At 49.9% G+C, this 17,857-nt stretch overlaps 1 protein-coding gene across 27 annotated transcripts in view; it reads left to right on the top strand.

The window, feature by feature from the left end:
* Positions 1-17,857, top strand: part of Glut1 (Glucose transporter 1) — a 384,143-nt gene that overhangs the window by 79,733 nt on the left and 286,553 nt on the right. The gene's annotated exons all lie outside the window — the stretch shown is intronic.

Raw genomic sequence — 17,857 nt, 5'->3', positions numbered from 1 at the left:
GTCTCGGCCCCGCCCCTGGAGGCCGCGCCCCTGGAGATCTCTGCCCCGCCCCTGGAGGCCGCGCCTCTGGAGGCCCTGCCCCTAGTGACCCCTGGAGGTCTCGGGCCCCAGGGGGCACCGCCCCTGGTGGTCTCGGCCCCGCCCCTGGAGGCCGCGCCTCTGGAGGCCCTGCCCCTAGTGACCCCTGGAGGTCTCGGGCCCCGTCCCTGGAGGTCCCAGGACCCGCCCCTGGAGGCCCTGCCCCTGGTGACCCCTGGAGGCCCCAGGACCCGCCCCTGGCTGTCCGTAAAGGCCAACAATTTGAAGGTCACCCAATTGTCATACCCAACACTCTCTCCCACACTTGACACCCAAACCCGCCCACCCGTCCACCCCCGGCCTCCACGCCCATCCCGGCCCTCCCGTCCTCGTCCACGCCCTCCCCCGCCCTCGTCCACGCCCACCCTGGCCCTCCCGCCCTCGTCCACGCCCACCTCACCCGTCCACGTCCACGTCCACCTTCCATGGGCCGGGTTTAAACCCAAACTGACTACTGGAGCAAAGCGGCCGCCATGAGAACATTGGTACAGTTGTGGCCGGGTTATGGACCAGTACCACACTCGCCCCTCTGATGGTGGGGGTAGCTGGCGCAGTGGGCTCCGTGATGGCCACGCTGTGTGTAGCTATGGTACCTCAGGTACCCAACAGCCTCGTGTGGAGGCTGTTAGCCGGGGGGGCGTCCAGTCTCCTAGCTTGGAGGCTGCTAGCCGGGGGGGGGGGGGGTCGTCCAGTCTCCAAGCTTGGAGGCTGCTAGCCGGGGGGGGGCGTCCAGTCTCCAAGCTTGGAGGCTGCTAGCCGGGGGGGGGGGGTCGTCCAGTCTCCAAGCTTGGAGAGGCTATTCCCGCCTCTCACTTTACTTTCTTTTATATCATAAACCACTAACCACTTTGTATCATTAATTTACACCAAACTTAAATATTCTTAGGCCTAGTATAGCATATATATGTACTATATTAGGCCTAGTATAGCGTGTATTAGGCCTAGCATTATTACTAGAGGTTATATCTTATATGTTACCTTTAAAATAGTTTTTTGTACAAATTCAGTAATTACAGACGTTTACTGGTGGTACATCACTGTACGGTGCAGTACTGCAGCTACTGTGAGTACCCCCTGTGAGTTAGGGGGCCTCGTAGCCTGGTGGATAGCGAGCAGGACTCGTAATTCTGTGGCGCGGGTTCGATTCCCGCACGAGGCAGAAACAAACGGGCGTGAAACTTTCAGGGCACCCCTGAATGCCCCTGTTACCTAGCAGTAAAATAGGTACCTGGGTGTTAGTCAGCTGTCACGGGCTGCTTCCTGGGGGTGGAGGCCTGGTCGAGGACCGGGCCGCGGGGACACTAAAAGCCCCGAAATCATCTCAAGATAACCATCTCAAGAAGAACCCTTGTACTAAGGGCTGTATCCCTGTACCTGGGTGTTGAGATATAGCTCTTGGGTCCACCTGGGTGTTGAGATATAGCTCTTGGGTCCACCTGGGTGTTGAGATATAGCTCTTGGGTCCACCTGGGTGTTGAGATATAGCTCTTGGGTCCCCGCATCTCCACCTTCAGTCCACTGGTTTAGAAGTAGTGATACTTGACACACAATTGGGGATCTAGGCCAGAAACGGTTGACTATGTTTCCTTTCACCTAATGCAGTTATTCGCCGGTATGTATCTGGGAGTTGGGGAGCTGCATTGTGGGTAGCTCGTCCTCTGGGGAGGGGGGCGGCACCACCTCGTGGATCACTTATTATGGTGGTCCAGTTGCCTCAGTGTTGCTGTCTGGTGTTGTCAACATGAGAGAGAGAGAGAAGTACACGGAACATCTCTGAACATACTGAAGCAACACGAGTCGTGAATACTCACCCACCCCACTTAGCGGGTCAGTCAAAGGCCTAACAGCGCGGCCAAGAGTACAGCTTGCCGGCCAGTCAAAGGCCTAACTGCGCGGCCAAGAGTACAACTTGCCGGCCAGTCAAAGGCCTAACGGCGCGGGCAAGAGTACAACTTGCCGGCCAGTCAAAGGCCTAACGGCGCGGCCAAGAGTACAACTTGCCGGCCAGTCAAAGGCCTAACTGCGCGGCCAAGAGTACAACTTACCGGCCAGTCAAAGGCCTAACAGCGCGGCCAAGAGTACAACTTGCCGGCCAGTCAAAGGCCTAACGGCGCGGGCAAGAGTACAAAGGCCTGACGGCTGTTGACAGACCAACAAAGCCAGTATTAGCTTGTATACTGTGCCTGGCCGGTCTCCTGCCTTAATACAATGACGACCACTCTTCTTGTGAGATGAGCGGGGTTAAGCAACGTTGGATAAGGTTAATACTTGGATGGGTGACCGCCTGGGCACACCAAATGCTATTGGCTTTTATATTTGAGCGCGTCGACCAGAGGCTTAAGGCCCGCGCAAGAATATTCCAGAAGATCAACCTAGTTCTAGACAATGGCCATCTTCAACACAGAAAATCAGAAGGAACCAAGAGGATTCGAACCCCCCACGTTTGGTGCTCCCAAGTACACGCCTTAGATAAAGTGTGTGCAGGTTCGAATCCCTCCAACGGCTCCTATTAAGCTTCTCGTTGATACTTCACGTTAACGTGACACGAGTATTAACGCAATGTAACATTGGATCATGCATTAAGTAGTACTCATTAGCGATAATATTTGACTTGGATCGTCGTAGGTTCGAACTCTGGCCTCAAAAGTGAACGTGTCCGTTGTCCTACCAACCAGGTCTTAGACTCAGGTGGGTTCCTTGCGCACTGGGTTACCTGCGCAGTGGGTTCCTTGCGCAGTAAGCTCCTTGCGCAGTGAGCTACTTGTACTCACTAGGTGAGTACAAGTAACCCACCACCTTAAAGGACTCTACTCATTTTTGAAGAATTCTGCTTAAGTTGGACTAACTGGTGTAGGTTTGTAAGGAAAGTTTGGGTCATGGAGGCCTGGTTTGGGTCCCCCCTGTGACTGAACCCGGACTGGCCAACGTCACGTGACAGGATGACATGCGCAGACGTTCAAGACATGCGCAGAGGTAAAAGATATGCGCACCAGACCCCGTCACGACTGCCAGGGAGATAGATGGATATTGGGATGACTTTGGCGGTAATGTTAAGGGGAGACTGCTGGAGATAACGTCACCTGCTCTTGGAAGACCCTCTCACATGGTTGGGGGGTACACAGGTATACCTCATAGTACTCGGATCTCCCTCATAGTACTCGGATCTCCCTCACAGTACTCGGATCTTCCTCACAGTACTCGGATCTTCCTCACAGTACTCGGATCTTCCTCACAGTACTCGGATCTTCCTCACAGTACTCGGATCTTCCTCACAGTACTCGGATCTTCGTCACAGTACTCGGATCTTCCTCACAGTACACCCCATAAGCCAGCACTATGCCTTGGGTGTTGAACCAGTTGTGTTGTGTACTGTGGCAGTCCACCATGCTACTGGGACAGCTCTGCAATATAATCGCTCAACAGCGAACATATCATCATAGCCAGGAGACTGACCAGCATAGTGTATACATAACTAACATGTATACGTATACCTTCCACACTACATAATGTGTACTCTGGATCCATGCCCCCCCCCACCCTGCTCTAAGGTGCTCCCCAGTACCTGGAAGAGCGACTAGTGACCACCATGCCTCGTCCTGGTCCTCGTCCCTGCCACCAGGAGGCGGGGACACTGTGGAGGAAGGGGACACTGTTCCACAGTGGGGAGGGGGGTGGAGGAAGGGGACACCGTGGACATTCATGCAATGGTTGTCAGGAATTTGCAATAGATCACCCTGGGCTGCGGTGGTTAGTGCATGACGGGTGCTGTGACCCCCAGCATGCAATGTTGAACCCCCCCAACCCCCTCCCCTACTCTTTCCTCCCCCCTCTTCGACCCCTACACCCCCCACACCTATTCCTCTCCATTAATCTCGCCCCTTCCCCCCCATCCCGTAATTCTTCTCCTGTACGTTTCGTGTTATTTGTCCCCCCCATGACCCCCCTCCTTGCCCTCTCCTGGGTCTTTACGCCCCCAACCACCAGAGGGCTTATTGACCCCACCATCACACCTTCATTACTGCTGCCTGGACACTACCTGAGCCATGCTCTAGGGGCCGTCCGCTGCTGCCTGCACGCTACCTCACCCGTTCCACAGGGGTGGGGGGGACACTGTTCCACAGTGGGGTGGGGGGGACACTGTTCCACAGTGGGGTGGGGGGGACACTGTTCCACAGTGGGGTGGGGGGGACACTGTTCCACAGTGGGGTGGGGGGGACACTGTTCCACAGTGGGGTGGGGGGGACACTGTTCCACAGTGGGGTGGGGGGGACACTGTTCCACAGTGGGGTGGGGGGGACACTGTTCCACAGTGGGGTGGGGGGGACACTGTTCCACAGTGGGGTGGGGGGGACACTGTTCCACAGTGGGGTGGGGGGGACACTGTTCCACAGTGGGGTGGGGGGGACACTGTTCCACAGTGGGGTGGAGGGGACACTGTTCCACAGTGGGGTGGGGGGGACACTGTTCCACAGTGGGGTGGGGGGGACACTGTTCCACAGTGGGGTGGGGGGGACACTGTTCCACAGTGGGGTGGGGGGGACACTGTTCCACAGTGGGGTGGGGGGGACACTGTTCCACAGTGGGGTGGGGGGGACACTGTTCCACAGTGGGGTGGGGGGGACACTGTTCCACAGTGGGGTGGGGGGGACACTGTTCCACAGTGGGGTGGGGGGGACACTGTTCCACAGTGGGGTGGGGGGGACACTGTTCCACAGTGGGGTGGGGGGGACACTGTTCCACAGTGGGGTGGGGGGGACACTGTTCCACAGTGGGGTGGGGGGGACACTGTTCCACAGTGGGGTGGAGGGGACACTGTTCCACAGTGGGGTGGGGGGGACACTGTTCCACAGTGGGGGGTGGAGGAAGGGTACACCGTTCCACAGTGGGGGGTGGAGGAAGGGGACACCGTTCCACAGTGGGGGGTGGAGGAAGGGGACACCGTTCCACAGTGGGGGGTGGAGGAAGGGGACACCGTTCCACAGTGGGGGGTGGAGGAAGGGTACACCGTTCCACAGTGGGAGGGTGGGGGAAGGGGACACCGTTCCACAGTTGGAGGGTGGGGGAAGGGGACACCGTTCCACAGTGGGGGGTGGAGGAAGGGGACACCGTTCCACAGTGGGGGGTGGAGGAAGGGGACACTGTTCCACAACAACATAGTGAGCCAGGCTAGAGACACTGTTCACTCCTGCGGGTTACCGGTAAATGTCGGTTAGATCTGTCAAACTGTTGTGGTCAGCAACTGCTCCAAGGGTTAAATTAACTGTTCTCATGCTATATAACTTTCATACAAGTGATTGTTATCTCGTGAGATCAGTTGGAGATATGCGGGGACTCGAACCTGCGTCATGCAGAAGACCGTGCACACGCTTTAACCCACCAAGCCATGACTTTTTTATGAAGGAAAGGGGCCTAACAGCTGAGTGGACAGCGCTTCGGATTCATAGTCTTAAGATTCCGGGATCGATCCCCGGCGGAGGTGGAAACAAATGGGCAGAGTTCCCGTCACCCTGATGGCCCTGTTCACCTAGCAGTAAATAGGTACCTGGGAGTTAGGCAGCTGCTATGGGCTGTTTCCTAGAGAGATGTAACCAAAAAGGAGGCCTGGTCGAGGACCGGGCCGCGGGGACGCTAATCCCCGAAATCATCTCAAGATAACTCTTGAGATGTGAGGCAACTGGCCCCTGGAGCCAAGGCAGGCAAGATACAACAGCAGCAGCAACAGCAACAGCAGCAGCAGCAGCAGCAGCAACAGCAGCAGCAGCAGCAGCAGCAGCAGCAGCAGCAGCAGCAGCAACAACAGCAGCAGCAGCAGCAGCAGCAGCAGGAGCAGTAGCAGCAACAACAGCACCAACAACAGCAGCAGCAACAGGAGCAGCAGCAGCAACAGCAGCAACAACAGCAGGAGCAGCAGCAGCAGCAGGAGCAACAGCACCAACAACAACAGCAGCAACAGGAGCAGCAGCAGCAGCAGGAGCAACAGCAACAACAGCAGCAACAGGAGCAGCAGCAGCAACAACAGCACCAACAACAGCACCAACAACAGCAGCAGCAACAGGAGCAGCAGCAGCAGTTGAAAGTATAAGTGTTGCATGACAAGGCGGGTCTGTTGCTGGTCACTGTGCCGGAGGAGCCACTCCTCCTTACTGGCTACTTTGTTGCCTCTCAAACTTGCTCCCCCACTATTTTGTTTGTCTTAGTGGCTTGGCCACCGTTGTCTTAGTGGCTTGGCCACCGTTGTCTTAGTGGCTTGGCCACCGTTGTCTTAGTGGCTTGGCCACCGTTGTCTTAGTGGCTTGGCCACCGTTGTCTTAGTGGCTTGGCCACCGTTGTCTTAGTGGCTTGGCCACCGTTGTCTTAGTGGCTTGGCCACCGTTGTCTTAGTGGCTTGGCCACCGTTGTCTTAGTGGCTTGGCCACCGTTGTCTTAGTGGCTTGGCCACCGTTGTCTTTGATTGGCCAGCGGGGTTAGTTATGTTGGTATGTGGTGTAATCTCTACTGGGGGGAGTGGCAGGGGAGCGAGAGTAGAACAGGTGAAAGTGATCCCCGTAACCCCTCCAGCACCCCTCCTGCACCCCCTCCCTCACCCCCCCCCACCCCCCTCACCCACAGCTGAAGATCAAGTTTGTGTGTGGTTAGAGAAGAGAGAGTTGGTGGTGAGTAACGGTACTGAGCGGTGAGACGGGACAACCACAGAGGGTTGTGTCTTCAAGAATGCCACAATAAGATTAATCCCCAAGCCAGGTAAACCCCCAACCCAAACTGAAAACTACAGGCCAATTTTCCTCCTCGAAGTACCAGGTAAAATATTCGAAAAAATTATCACTCAGACTTGTGAAGTACATGGAGGAGGAAGGGAAGTATAACACCTGGCAGTATGGGTTTAGACACCGCAAAGGGGCCCATACAGCTATAGCCCTGATCTACCAGCATATAGCAGAGGGGCCCATACAGCTATAGCCCTGATCTACCAGCATATAGCAGAGGGGCCCATACAGCTATAGCCCTGATCTACCAGCATATAGCAGAGGGGCCCATACAGCTATAGCCCTGATCTACCAGCATATAGCAGAGGGGCCCATACAGCTATAGCCCTGATCTACCAGCATATAGCAGAGGGGCCCATACAGCTATAGCCCTGATCTACCAGCATATAGCAGAGGGGCCCATACAGCTATAGCCCTGATCTACCAGCATATAGCAGAGGGGCCCATACAGCTATAGCCCTGATCTACCAGCATATAGCAGAGGGGCCCATACAGCTATAGCCCTGATCTACCAGCATATAGCAGAGGGGCCCATACAGCTATAGCCCTGATCTACCAGCATATAGCAGAGGGGCCCATACAGCTATAGCCCTGATCTACCAGCATATAGCCAATGCAGTGTCGAAAAAAGATCAGTGTAATATAGTCCTTAGAGACGTCTCGAAAGCATTCGACAAAGTGTGGCACACAGGCCTAAAATATAAGATATCTGAACTAGGGCTTCCTGAGAGATTTACTGCTACTCTCTGCAGCTTTATAGACAATAGAACTGCTAGGCTTAATATCGGCAGCTACTTGGGTGACGTAATAGAACTGAAAAGTGGAGTACCACAAGGAAGCTGCCCCTCCCCCACTCCATTCAACATGTATACAACTGACCTACCCCAACTCCAACATGGTGAATACATCACATACGCTGATGATGTCACCCAAATATGTCAACCGGGCCCATCAAAGCCGCTACTAGCCGACAAGACCAAGGCAGCAATTGAACTCATAAACAACTTTGAGAAGCAATGGAAAATTAGCACCAACAAACAAAAGTTTCAGATAATACACATTGCGAAAAGAAACCCGGACCCCATCATCCTTGACAACCATCCGGTCCAATATGCGGAGGCAGGCAGAATACTGGAACTCATGATAAATAGAACAGGGATACAAATTCATGTAAGGGACCGACTAAACAAAGCCAAAGCAGCATTAGGAAAACTGAGAAGATTCCGAAGCCTCAGTACTAACATTCAGATCCACCTATATAAGGCTCTAGTTCGGCCGCATCTAGAGTATCCCCCAGTACCACTACACACCATAAAGAAAACTAACATGCAGAAACTGCAAGCGGTACAAAATAAGGCGCTAAGGAGAGCAGCAAAACACCGTTCACCATATGACCAGACAATCCAGGAGCTCCACGAACTCCTGAACATACAGCCACTAAACATCAGACTGCAGCACCAAGCCATCAGGGTGTGGAACACCATCCAAATGTTAGAGGACCCAATGTTTGAAAGATTGCTCCAAGATGTGACGCCCCGCTCCCACAGCTGGTGGCCCAAGATGAGACGCCCCGCTCCCACAGCTGGTGGCCCAAGAGCCACCAGTTTCACTAGATGCAAACCCCGCCCCACATTACATATGAATGCTACACAGTATTCATCTATGGACATCCATATATGGTGAAACACATGTGAAGAACCTCTCACACACTCACAGCTCCCAGACAAGAGGGAGCCAGCTTAGCTTAGCTGCCAACACCCACACATGGTGTCAGCAAGGCGGACAGCCCGCCTGCTATCATACCTCTCACTGTATTTCCCACTTCTATACTTCCCTTCACCTATGCCTCTCCTTCCTCCCCCCCCAAAAAAAAAAAATTAGCCAGCCCTCTCTTCCTTTACCCCCACCCCACTTCCCCTCCCTATTCCCTATCCCCCCCTCCCTATCCCCCCTCCCCTATCCCTCCTCCCTATCCCCCCTCCCCTATCCCTCCTCCCTATCCCCCCTCCCCCCGTTCCCGGGACAAATTTGACCAAACGAGGTTGATATAACAATGCATACATGTTGATCTAACGTCGAAATTACGTTAGTTTATCGTTGAAATTACGTTAATTTATGGTGGACATTATGGAGCTTTAAGGTGGAAATTAGGCTGACACTATTACTCTTAAGACATGTTAGGTTAGGGTACAACACTTGGCAGGTCTTGGTAAGAGTAACTTGAGTAGTTAACTCTTAAGAGTCATAACAAGCCTCTACTTTATTACACTGCTCTTGAAGTACTGAGTCATATTGGTCTGGCGCGCTCTTGCTCAGCACTTCTCCCATCCACTTCTCTGGTTAGTGAACCTGACTTGTGAGAGTTTGGTCCACCAGGCTGTTGCTTGCAGCGGCCCGCAGGAAGAACCGCTGAGCTCCAAGCATTCCTCATCTCACATGATTACAGCACTCCGTCCTCCTAAGGTTTCCCACCGCCAAGAAAACGGTGAGTTTAAAGTAGTCTCTCCTAACCTACCAGAGGACCCACAACAGAAAACGGGACAATACGTCACTTTGGCCAGCCGCTTCCATTTTCTAATACGACAATTTTTGGCCTTGTGTGACGCCTACGAGCGAAAAGCGACGTTGTTTGTAAGAGGTTGCATGCTAAACTCTCTTAAAAACAGGATTAAGCCTGTATTAAGGTTTATCAAGCTCCCCCCCCCTCCCCCCCCCTAGGTCAACTACAGACTTTTCCCCCAGGACACATGCCACAACAGTCGCCTAGCTCAATTCTACTGCCTAGCTTTATTCTACTGCTAGGGGAATAAAAATGTCCCTAACCGTTTCTGTTCCGTCCGGGAATTGAAGGCGGAAGGCGTTGTATAAGCGTAAATAGCGTTAGTTTAACGTTACTTAAGCATGTTATCTTGAGGTTATCTTGAGATGATTTCGGGGCTTTAGTGTCCCCGCGGCCCGGTCCTCGACCAGGCCTCCACCCCCAGGAAGCAGCCCGTGACAGCTGACTTACACCCAGGTACCTATTTCACTGCTAGGTAACAGGGGCATAGGGTGAAAGAAACTCTGCCCATTGTTTCTCGCCGGCGCCTGGGATCGAACCCAGGACCACAGGATCACAAGTCCAGCGTGCTGTCCGCTCGGCCGACCGGCTCCCGTGTGGTGGAAGATGAGACATAGTGAACAAGTGCTTCGCGCCGCCCCCCCTTCACTTCTCCAAGACTATTATATACTACCTCTTCCCCCCCTCCCCCCCCGTGTAATATAATACTCTGCCACTGTACACGGCACCTGGCACTCCTGCTGGTCTCTGGTGGCACTCCTGCTGGTCTCTGGTGGCACTCCTGCTGGTCTCTGGTGGCACTCCTGCTGGTCTCTGGATATATTTTACAAAGCGTTAGTAACAAGACACCTGGTGTGGTTCTCAAGCTATATCTTGCTCTAGTTAGGCCCCATTTAGATTATGCAGTTCAGTTTTGGTCGCCATATTATAGAATGGATATAAATTCACTTGAACGTGTCCAGCGTAGGATGACTAAGTTAATTCCCCAAATTAGAAATCTTTCATATGAAGAAAGATTAACAAAGCTTAAGTTGCATTCACTGGAAAGGCGAAGAGTTAGGGGTGACATGATAGAGGTTTACAAGTGGATGAATGGACATAACAAAGGGGATATTAATAAGGTATTAAAAGTATCAACACAAGACAGAACATGAAACAATGGGTATAAATTGGATAAGTTTAGATTTAGGAAAGACCTGAGTAAATACTGGTTCGGTAACAGGGTTGTCCAGCGTAGGATGACTAAGTTAATTCCCCAAATTAGAAATCTTTCATATGAAGAAAGATTAACAAAGCTTAAGTTGCATTCACTGGAAAGGCGAAGAGTTAGGGGTGACATGATAGAGGTTTACAAGTGGGGTGAATGGACATAACCGGGGGGATATTAATAGGGTATTAAAAGTATCAACACAGGACAGAACACGAAACAATGGGTATAAATTGGATAAGTTTAGATTTAGGAAAGACTTGGGTAAATACTGGTTCAGTAACAGGGTTGTAGATTTGTGGAACCAATTGCCGCGTAACGTGGTGGAGGTGGGGTCCCTCGATTGTTTCAAGCGCGGGTTGGACATGTATATGAGTAGGATTGGGTGGTTATAGATAGGAGCTGCCTCGTATGGGCTAATAGGCCTTCTGCAGTTACCTTGTTCTTACATAAGAACATAAGAACAAAGGTAACTGCAGAAGGCCCATTGGCCCATACGAGGCAGCTCCTATTCTATAACCACCCAATCCCACTCATATACTTGTCCAACCCGTGCTTGAAACAATCGAGGGACCCCACCTCCACAATGTTACGCGGCAATTGGTTCCACAAATCAACAACCCTGTTACTGAACCAGTATTTACCCAAGTCTTTCCTAAATCTAAACTTATCCAATTTATATCCATTGTTTCGTGTTCTGTCCTGTGTTGATACTTTTAATACCCTATTAATATCCCCCCGGTTATGTCCATTCATCCACTTGTAAACCTCTATCATGTCACCCCTAACTCTTCGCCTTTCCAGTGAATGCAACTTAAGCTTTGTTAATCTTTCTTCATATGAAAGATTTCTAATTTGGGGAATTAACTTAGTCATCCTACGCTGGACACGTTCAAGTGAATTTATATCCATTCTATAATATGGCGACCAAAACTGAACTGCATAATCTAAATGGGGCCTAACTAGAGCAAGATATAGCTTGAGAACCACACCAGGTGTCTTGTTACTAACGCTGCGATTAATAAATCCAAGTGTCCGATTTGCCTTATTACGAACATTTATGCATTGATCCTTTTGTTTTAAATTCTTACTAATCATAACTCCCAGATCCCTTTCGCAATCCGACTTCGCAATCACAACACCATCTAGCTCGTATCTTGTAACTCTATCATCATTACCTAACCTCAGAACTTTACATTTATCAGCATTAAACTGCATCTGCCAATCCTTTGACCATTTCAAAACCCTATCTAGATCAACTTGAAGTGATAGTGAGTCCTCCTCCGAATTAATTATGTTCTTATGTTCTTCGGCCTCGACTTGCGATCGAGATTACGGGGTTCGATCCCCGGCCAGAACAAAAATGGTTGGGAACGCACTCTTTCATCTGATGCACCTATTCACCTGTAAATAGGTACGGGGGAGATGGGCAGCAGTTGTGGGGAGCCGGTCGGCCGAGTGGACAGCACGCTGGACTTGTGATCCTGGGTTCGATCCTAGGCGCCGGCGAGAAACATAAGAACATAAGAACATAAGAACAAAGGTAACTGCAGAAGGCCTATTGGCCCATACGAGGCAGCTCCTATTCTATAACCACCCAATCCCACTCATATACTTGTCCAACCCGCGCTTGAAACAATCGAGGGACCCCACCTCCACCACGTTACGCGGCAATTGGTTCCACAAATCAACAACCCTGTTACTGAACCAGTATTTACCCAAGTCTTTCCTAAATCTAAACTTATCCAATTTATACCCATTGTTTCGTGTTCTGTCCTGTGTTGATACTTTTAATACCCTATTAATATCCCCCTTGTTTTGTCCATTCACCCACTTGTAAACCTCTATCATGTCGCCCCCTAACTCTTCGCCTTTCCAGTGAATGCAACTTAAGCTTTGTTAATCTTTCTTCATATGAAAGATTTCTAATTTGGGGAATTAACTTAGTCATCCTACGCTGGACACGTTCAAGTGAATTTATATCCATTCTATAATATGGCGACCAAAACTGAACTGCATAATCTAAATGGGGCCTAACTAGAGCAAGATATAGCTTGAGAACCACACCAGGTGTCTTGTTACTAACGCTGCGATTAATAAATCCAAGTGTCCGATTTGCCTTATTACGAACATTTATGCATTGATCCTTTTGTTTTAAATTCTTACTAATCATAACTCCCAGATCCCTTTCGCAATCCGACTTCGCAATCACAACACCATCTAGCTCGTATCTTGTAACTCTATCATCATTACCTAACCTCAGAACTTTACATTTATCAGCATTAAACTGCATCTGCCAATCCTTTGACCATTTCAAAACCCTATCTAGATCAACTTGAAGTGATTGTGAGTCCTCCTCCGAATTAATTTCCCTACCGATTTTCGTATCATCGGCAAATTTGCAAATGTTGCTACTCAAACCTGAATCTAAATCATTTATATAAATTATAAACAACAGAGGTCCCAGGACAGAGCCTTGAGGCACTCCACTTACAACATTTTCCCACTCTGACTTGATTCCATTTATACTAACTCTCTGTTTCCTTTGGTATAGCCATGCCCTAATCCAGCTTAATATAGCACCCCCAATACCATGAGACTCTATCTTTTTAATCAGTCTTTCATGTGGCACTGTATCAAAAGCTTTGCTAAAGTCAAGGTATACAACATCGCAATCCTTACCACTATCAACTGCCTCAACAATGCTAGAATAAAAAGATAACAAATTTGTTAAACATGAACGGCCATTTATAAAACCATGTTGCGACTCAATTATTAATTTATGTTTTTCAAGATGAAGACGAATTTTATTTGCTATTATAGATTCGAGTAACTTTCCCACAATAGACGTTAGGCTAATTGGTCGATAGTTAGACGCAAGTGATCTATCTCCTTTCTTAAAAACTGGTATCACATTAGCAACTTTCCAAAACTCTGGCACTCTGCCTGACTCTATTGATTTATTAAATATGGTTGACAGTGGGTCACAAAGCTCCTCTTTGCATTCTTTAAGCACCCTGGCAAACACTTCATCCGGCCCTGGGGATTTGTTTGGTTTGAGTTTTACTATTTGTTTAAGAACATCCTCCCTGGTAACTGCTAAACTCGTCAACCTGTCCTCGTCCCCACCCACATAGACTTGTTCGGCTGAAGGCATATTGTTAAGTTCCTCTTTAGTAAATACAGATACAAAATATTTATTAAAAATACTACTCATCTCTTCATCACTATCTGTTATTTGACCTGTCTCAGTTTTTAATGGACCTATCCTTTCCCTAGTCTTGGTACGATATAACTGAAAAAACCCTTTAGGATTTGTCTTTGCTTGCTCTGCTATGCGAACTTCATAGTTTCTTTTTGCTTTCCTTATCTCTTTTTTAACATTTCTAACCAGTTGTACGAATTCCTGTTCTAAAGTGACCTCCCCATTTTTAATCCTTTTGTACCAAGCTCTCTTTTTACCTATAAGGTTCTTCAAATTCTTTGTTATCCACTTTGGGTCATTAGTATTCGATCTATTCAATTTGTATGGTATACTACGTTCCTGTGCTTTGTTTAGAATATTCTTAAATAAGTTATATATTGAATCCACATCGAAATCCCCATTTAAGTCGCCTATCGCTGGGTTCATGTCTCGCTCCAAGACCGGCCCACACCCCATACCCAAGAGTTTCCAATCAATTTGACCCAAAAAATTTCTTAGGCTATTAAAATCAGCTTTTCGAAAATCTGGCACTTTAACAGAATTTTCTCCTACTGGTCTATTCCATTCTATGCTAAATCTGATTTCTTTGTGATCACTGCTCCCTAGCTCACTCCCTATTTCGATGTCATTAATTTGCGTTTCCCTGTTAGTTAACACTAAATCTAAAATATTATTTTCCCGTGTTGGATCCTTAATGTGTTGCGTAAGAAAGCAATCGTCAATTAATTCTAGAAAATCTTCTGCTTCACTATTCCCTGTTTTGTTCAACCAGTTTATTCCGCTAAAATTAAAGTCACCCATGACATAAATACTGTTAGATCTAGATGCTCTAGATATTTCATCCCATAGATGCTTTGCTTCCATTCTGTCTAAATTTGGTGGCCTATATATTACTCCTATTATAATATTATTAGCTTTTTCGTTTAATTCAATCCAAATAGTTTCTGTGTGTGGCTCTGTTTTGATTCCCTCTTTGAGACTACATTTCAAATTGTCCCTAACATATATGGCTACTCCACCTCCTCGTCTAATATATCTATCTGTGTGAAATAGTTTAAATCCATATATTTGATATTCAGCTAATAGTTCTCTATTTTCTACATTCATCCACGTTTCGGTAAGTGCAATAATATCTATTTTTTCTGTGCAGACAAGAGCATTTAATTCGTTAATTTTATTTCTTAGACTTCTACTGTTAGTGTAATATACCCTAAGTGAATTGTTATTTTGCGGACCTTCTCTTTCCCTGATCGTTTTGCCAATTCCTTTCTCCCACAAACACATACTTTTATTACCTCCTTCCTCCAAATCAATTCCCATACCTCTATCTACTAACAGTTTAAACCCAAACAAACACCTCTAACCACTTCTTCTAGCGAGTTCGCAACAGCAACAACCCCAGCTCTCGATAGATGCACCCCATCACGAGCATACATTTCATTTCTTCCATAGAAGTGTTCCCAGTTGTCTATGAAAGATATTGCATTTGATTTGCAATATCTTTCCAGCCGGCAATTGACACCAAGTGCCCTCGATATCCATTCATTTCCCACTCCCTTTCTTGGAAGAATGCCACATATGATCGGGATTCCTCCCTTGCTCCTAACTAACTCTATGGCTGTTTTATACCTCTGAATCAGTTCCTCACTCCTAACTCGACCAACATCATTTCCTCCCACGCTAATGCAAATAATGGGATTGTTCCCATTACCAGCCATAATATCATTCATGTTGTTTATAATATCACCAATGCCAGCTCCGGGATAGCAAACCCTTAACCTGTTCCCCCTATCTCTAGCACAAAACGTTCTATCCAAATACCTTATCTGGGAATCTCCCACAACTAATGTTTGCTTAGGTACTTCCTTTACTTTCTGAGGGGCCTGCGCTTCCTTTCTCTTCGTTGCTTTCCCTTTTGCGCGATCCACAGTCTCTCCACAGCACTCGTCCTCCAAAACGTCAAATGAATTTGAAGTTGCTATGGCGTTTGAAGGCGGCTTTATCAAAGTAACAATGGGCAGAGTTTCTTTCACCCTATGCCCCTGTTACCTAGCAGTAAAATAGGTACCTGGGTGTTAGTCAGCTGTCACGGGCTGCTTCCTGGGGGTGGAGGTCTGGTCGAGGACCGGGCCGCGGGGACACTAAAGCCCCGAAATCATCTCAAGATAACCTGTACCCTAGGGCGGGCCAGTAGTTGACCTGGGGGGGGGGGGATGGGGCGGGGGGGACCTGGATGAACCAAAGTACACACATCCTCGTCACTGGTAATTATCGTGAACCATAAGAGGATTATCACCTGTTATCTTGCAGCCATTATAGCCGGGACCAGCCGCCTGCGTACTTGTATGGTCATCATCACTAACCGCTCAAGTGAGAGGCTTTTGGGCAGGAATATGGTAACATGCGCACCGCCTCCCCCGGGGTACTCCACACCCCACCCCCGAGGGAGTGACCAGCCCCCCGAGGGAGGGACCAGCCCCCCGAGGGAGGGACCAGCCCCCCGAGGGAGGGACCAGCCCCCCGAGGGAGGGACCAGCCCCCCGAGGGAGGGACCAGCCCCCCGAAGGAGGGACCAGCCCCCCGAGGGAGGGACCAGCCCCCCGAGGGAGGGACCAGCCCCCCGAGGGAGGGACCAGCCCCCCGAGGGAGTGACCAGCCCCCCGAGGGAGGGACCAGCCCCCCGAGGGAGTGACCAGCCCCCCGAGGGACCAGCCCCCCCGAGGGAGTGACGAGCCCCCCGAGGGACCAGCCCCCCGAGGGAGGGACCAGCCCCCCGAGGGAGTGACCAGCCCCCCGAGGGACCAGCCCCCCGAGGGACCAGCCCCCCCGAGGGAGTGACGAGCCCCCCGAGGGACCAGCCCCCCCGAGGGAGTGACCAGCCCCCGAGGGACCAGCCCCAGGGTATAAACAACAGGGGGACGCCCCGGGGTATATGGCCAACGCGTGTAAACCAAAAGGTCAAGACCGGCCATGTTTGTTTTGGAGTAAATAATACTAAGACTTGGTTCATTGATCCGCTTGTGTGGGGGGGGGTCGCCGCCCCCCTCCCCTGGGGGGATAGAGGGGGGGGGGAGAAGCGGCCGTTTTGGTGGCGGGGGTGTGGGGGGGGGGGCATTATGATGGTGTGTAGTTACCTATTAGTCCCAGTCGCTTGTTATAATTTAACTACTCACGTGTTCAAACTGGCTTTCATGTTGTGGAAGGAGGTGGCTTCTAAAGCATCCTGCGGTCTATTCCACCCGCTGGCCACACCCGTGCAGGGTAGGAGTTAACTCCTAGTTATCTACTTATCACGAAGCAGTTACGCAAGTACTTACGACCTGGGGGCCTGATTCACGAAGCACTTACGAACCTGGGGGTCTGATTCACGAAGTAGTTACGCAAGCACTTACGAACCTGTCCATCTTTTCTCAATCTTTGGCAGCTTTGTTTACAATTATTAAACAGTTAATGAGCTCCGAAGCACCAGGAGGCTGTTTATAACAATAACAACAGTTGATTGGCAAGTTTTCATGCTTGTAAACTGTTTAATAAATGTAACCAAAGCCGTCAAAGATTGAGGAATGATGTACACGTTCGTAAGTGCTTGCGTAACTGCTTCGTGAATCTGGCCCCAGGTTCATAAGTGCTTGCGTAACGGCTATGTGAATCTGGCCCCAGATTCGTAAGTGCTTGCGTAACCGCTTCATGAATCTGGCCCCCAGGTTCGTAGGTGCTTGCGTAACTGCTTCGTGAATCTGGCCCCAAGTTCGTAAGTGCTTGCGTAACTGCTTCGTGACTCTCGCCCCAGGTTCGTAAGTACTTGCGTAACTGCTTCCTAACAATCCTCCAGGGGGGGGGGGGTTAGGGGTTCCTCATTTACCCAAACGACTTGTCAGTGGTTCGAATCCCCTAGTATAAGGTCTTGTCTCCCTTGGCGTTCTTGTTAGATTTTTTCCACTATCTCTAAGGAATTGTGGTGGGAGGGGGTGGTTGTGTAGTGAGGACAGCCGCATTGTAACAAGACGCCAGCCACACCCTGTCCCCAGACGGCCATTGCAATT

Source organism: Procambarus clarkii, chromosome 61 (genome assembly GCF_040958095.1).
Source record: "Procambarus clarkii isolate CNS0578487 chromosome 61, FALCON_Pclarkii_2.0, whole genome shotgun sequence".
NCBI lineage: Eukaryota > Metazoa > Arthropoda > Malacostraca > Decapoda > Cambaridae > Procambarus > Procambarus clarkii.
This window is presented reverse-complemented; position numbering and strand designations above follow the sequence as displayed.